Consider the following 5,284-nt stretch of genomic DNA (forward strand, 5'->3'; position numbering starts at 1 on the left):
ATGGGAAGGTGGCCCGGCCATCAGAGCCCAATAGGTGAGCTGAATCCTCATAAAAATACAAGCCAGCAAAAAAGCTTCAGCAACCCAGAACAAGAGGTGCAGAAAGAAATAAAAGTACTGAAAAAAAAAAAATCACCTTGAGCAGAAGCTCCTGAGCCACACTGGAAGGCAGCCTCCACATGGGACAGGGCCAGCCTGAGGACTTGGCACTTCTCAACCCTCTTTTGGAGCCCACTGAGACCCAGACAGGAGACAAAAAATTTTGTCAGCGCAATTACTGCAGCCTCCTCCCTCATTCCCACTTTCGAGAGGAAAACGCGCCAGGAGCCTTCTTTGGCTGCCTTCAAGCCCACGTGCCTGCTGAGGAGCCACACGGGCTGCTTCAAGGGGCCATCCTGAGCAGCTGTACATTGATGGACCTGCAGGATTTACCCTCTGAAAAAAGATCGAGCTGTGACCCCGGATGAGCATAGCATGAAGTCCTGGGTCTAACGCAGCGTTCAGGGAGTGGAAGGTAAAACAGGCAAACTGCTGGAGGTTTCATTGGGCTTATCCCAAAGCGATGTTATATATTCATACAGGGAAACTTAGAACAACTGAAGAGACCTTCAGTTAGGAACTGGGCTCTGTTAATTCTGCTGTAACAAAACATAGATATATTGTAGTGGTACAACTCCTTGCTTCACCATTTAACAGTGCCAAAGGCAGAAGATGGTTTACAAGATGCTAGAAAAAGTATTAAGAAAATAACAAGTCTTTTAACTAGTCCTTGAGAATGGTTTAACTGTAAGCGAGGCTCAGAAAGCACTGAAAGGACTACAGGAAACTAAACGTGAGGATAACAGAAATCTAAACATTCTTATTTTACAAGACCCTTTCCCACAGGCACCAATGATCTGAACAGCCATAACAAGCTCCATTAGATTTTATCTGGGAAGCTTAAAAAGTGGGAACTGGCAAAAGGGGCTGGATCTGAAGGACAGGCACCAGATTGCTTTTCCTTCAGGGTACAGTCTAGGGAGATTTGGAGCAGTAAATTTTAGCCCATATAGCACACGCATGTGGTGGGTGACTGGAGAGGGTAGAGCACGACAAGCATTTTCAGCCTGTTTTCCATACCCAGATGGTGTCCTGCTGCTGTATCGAAAAGGTTCACAGTAAGACAGAGGCTGCCAATCTGAGCTCAAACCAAAGCTGTTCCAAAAAGAGGTAATTTGCCTTGGACGCGCTATTGCTGACAGGGGGAAAAGCCGTGGGCAGGCAGCGAGCAGAGTCCCCGCCGAGCCAGCCAGCGCCTGTGGCCCCACAGAGCTGGCGGTGCTGGGACGGCTCCTTCTCCAGCACTGGGCTGACCGGTGGGTTTGCCAACATTGCACAACCCCTGGGGAGATGGGGAACCTTTGCAGCGGGCACCTGAATGCAACTGAGCCTTTCAGCAGCAGAAATGGCTCTCGTCCCTCTGCCTGACTCAGCCTCCCAGCGTTGCAAAATCCCTGCTGGTATCATATGCGGGTGGTAGGGTTTCTAATGTAGAAGCTGTGCTGGAACAAGAACAGAGAAGGCATTCAAGGGTGATGGCTTAACCTGGCACAAGTCTGCATTCAGCAGGGTGAGATTGCTGCCCTACCCGAAGGAAACTCCCATCAGTGGCTCTGAGCACCACTGCCCCTGTTTCCAGCAGAGGAAAGTCTGGGATATAACTTACATCTCTGGGTGTACAGGTGGAATTAGCAACCACAAAGAACTCAAGAAGCAATCATAAAACCTGCCCCCGGCCCAAATGCAGCAATGCTGATGCTCTCTCCAGAGAGCTCAGCTGCAAACACCACTCTCGGGGACCGCGAGGGATCGGCTGCCCCAGGGGAGTGCTGTACCCGAGACAGTGGGGGCTGCCCTGCAGCGGTGGGGATGGGCTGCAGAAGCTGTAGTAGGAGTTGGAAGAAAACGGGCAGAGTCTGACCCAGAACCTGGCTGAGAGGGAAAACAGGGCAGGCAGCAGCTCACCACGGAGACTTGGAGGGCAGTGAAACTGGGGTGGGTGCTGACAAGGGGAGATACTGGCAGAACACAGGAAGTAAATATTAGGAGACAGATTTCCATGAACTTCATCTCCTAAACATCTAAAAATCAGACATCTGTCAGTGTATGAGCCATTCACCTGTGGCTGTCAGTAGTCAACAAGACACATCCAGAAGGAAGACAGGCATTGAGAGCTCAGTGCAGTGAGACCTGAGTCAGAAGGAGTGACTTACCAAAGCCACCGGCCTCAGGAGACACCTGCCTGCAGCTGAGCCGGGTGGAAAGGAGGATTTTCCTACAGGCTGAAGGGACCTGTGGGAAACAGGTGTCATTTCGTAATGACAGCATTCATAGTTGTGGGAAAGAAAGCAGGCAAAAAAAGCAATATTACACTAAGGCCAATACTAGCAGCATTGGTAAGAGAGAAAGCCCAGAGGAGGGAGAGAGTTTTTGGGCAGGATGCTTGCTGCCCCAAAGTGGGTAGGGACTGTGAGCATTTCAAGCATGATGCACTCAGCATTGCAGGAAAAGGACCTTTGCCCTGTCTTGGGAAAGAGGGTCACCTCTCGGAAATACCCACCTCCTCCACCCTCAGCGGCTTTCAGGACCTAATTCCACCTGCGAGTGGTGATGGGGTAGGTGATGGGGTAAGTGATCTGCAGGTTGTTTTCAGGTGAGAGGCCTTTGAGGTAACGGCAGGTACAGGCAGCTGCCTGCTGTGCTAAGTGAACTTTATTCCATTTGCAAAACAACATGAGCTCCACACGCTGCTGCTCAGCTGTCTGCCGGCCACATCCATCGGGTCAAACTGTGTCGGAGGGATCTGACTCACTTCTTGCATCAGACCTGCAAGAAAATGAGTCAGGGAGAACCTTAAATATCTCAGTCAGTCCCCTAAGCTTCCATAGATCTCCTGCCTAAATTCATCTCTCTCTGGCCATCTCCTTGGGAGTCAAATTTGAGGCTCATTCAGTGCAAGTAGGAGGTGAGAAATGACAATAGTTGTCACTCAAGGAGGTCAGCAAAAGAATAAAGTGTTAAGGGATACGTACCGAGGAAGCGGAGAGGAGTTTGGACTGGGGTTTGCTGTCTTTGCTGCTCTTAGTCCACTGGAAGCCAGAGCATGTTGTGTTTAGATGGGGGCGCTGGTGCTCAGGAAAGCATCACGGGACAAATCTCAGCAAGGACTGCCAGAATCATGACAGAGTTGTTGAGCCCATTGAGGAAACAGGATCTGGCCCTGATGGAGAGGGAAGGAACTGGGGGTGCAGGAATGAATGAACATGGGGGTGGTGCATGAGAGAAGCGGTAGGAAAGGACCGGGCTTGTAGTTGTGCTGAGGGAGCCTCTGCCTGTGGCAGGGGACTGGAGCAGAGAGGGCAGGGACCAGTGGAAGAGCCTCATTACTCAAACGACGCTTTTGCCTCACGTCTTAGGGAGGAATCGGAGACTAGGACAAGACTGAGAAACTGCCAATCTGGAACAGACCAGTGGTGCCTGCAGTCAAGTACCCGGCTTCCAGCAGAGGCCAAATTTGGATGCTTTAGAGGAAAATCTTCGATAGCATCCCAGTTCCAGGAAGAGCGCAATACGTCAAGTGTTTGCTCATGTTCGGATAGCTACAGAACCGTAGCAGGGCAGACAGGCTATTTATAAGCATATCAGATGTCAGCTGAGCTCTTTGCACTTTCTGTAGATCATACATCAAGTCTAATGAGAAGGCACACAGGCCGAGGGGAACAAATGGGCGCAGGTTAAGGAAAAGGTGTCCTCTTAATACAATACGTATGGGGAAGAACAGCAGCTGGCCCAGTGCCCAGCACAAGGCCTCCGAAAGCCAAGCAAGATCACTTTACTAACAACACCGTGAGAAGGAAGGGTTGAGAACGCTGGTTGTGATGATGGTTCTGCATTATTAGACAGAGAATTGTTTGCTCCTGAAAAAAAAAAAAAAAAAGAATCCAAACCTATTCATAGATGTTTCATTATGCTCTCTTCTAAGGACTTGCTGTGCTTAACGAAGTAATAAGCCAGCTAAAGGGTTAACTCTTTCTCTCTCCAACTCTCTCTCTACTACAAGAGAGCTCGAATACAGATTTAAGCACAGACAAAAGATGATAGTTGTTCCAATTAATGTTCCAGCTAGCATCTGCTCTTTTTAATTAGTTGAAGTCTGGTTTTGTCTGGAGAGAGAACTGCTGAGCAGAAGTGTGCTGGCTTCTTTTCTGCTTAGCCGGCTATTCTGATCTCTCTTGGTCTTTGGAAACTTCTTCATTTCGCAGAGGCTGGAGCCCATTGTGCATCGATACTTGGTACGTGCCCACAGGCTGTGTCTATGTTTCACTGCAAACAGCTTCAAATCTGTTTCCCACTGGAGGAAAAACTGACACAGGAAGATATTTTACAGATGTCCTTTCCCCCCCTGCAGACACATATCTGTGAATTGCTTCACTTATTGGCAACTCAATTTTCTTCTGCAAACAGGCAGAGTAGATGCAGGTGGATGAGTAAAGGTTCCCCAAGACCTGTTAACCTTCCTGTTTTGCTCGAAGCTCGCTGATCCCTCACCTCACCCTTTGTAACAAGACCTTTGAGGATCCATGTGTTTCAATTACACACAGATGAATAATTCACAAGCCACGGCCGTTGCAATAAACAAGCCCTTCTGCTCTGTCCAAGCACTCGATGGCTTGTCTTAAATTTCCCTCACTTCGCTAAAAATTGCATGACTTAAGCAGCATTCAAAAACTTTCGAAGGAGAAGCTGACGAGGGAATAGCAGGGTGGCATATCACAGCAGCAAACAGCACTCACAGCAAGTATTCCTCTTATCTCTGGGCAAGGCATTGACCTGTTGTACAAACTCCAGGTAGGAAAGCCACTGGCAAAGCAACCTCAGATGTAATATTTACCTAAGAGGAGATATTTCAATGGAAAACAAGCTACAGGATCTGCTGATATCCTGCTGGGGAGAACAGCGGGCATTCACACAGGTGCAGGCAAAGGAATAGGGACGGAATGTGGAAACTTTCTAGTATTTCCAAGTAATAAAGCTGTCATTGCACGAGGAGCATGTTTGTGCTGTTCGTGATTCCAGCTAAACAGCCATGAGAAGTCGTGGATTTGGGGCTTGTTCTACCGGAGACACAATGTGCAGCATCAGCAGAGTCACTTTGTTTCTCTGTGCCCCAGTACCCCATACTTAAAATAGAGGTGCAAATAGGCAGATCCTGCAAGGAAAGAGCCAGGCTGGCACCAAAAGTTCC

Source organism: Charadrius vociferus, unplaced genomic scaffold, assembly GCF_000708025.1.
Source record: "Charadrius vociferus isolate BGI_N301 unplaced genomic scaffold, ASM70802v2 scaffold257, whole genome shotgun sequence".
NCBI classification, from domain to species: domain Eukaryota; kingdom Metazoa; phylum Chordata; class Aves; order Charadriiformes; family Charadriidae; genus Charadrius; species Charadrius vociferus.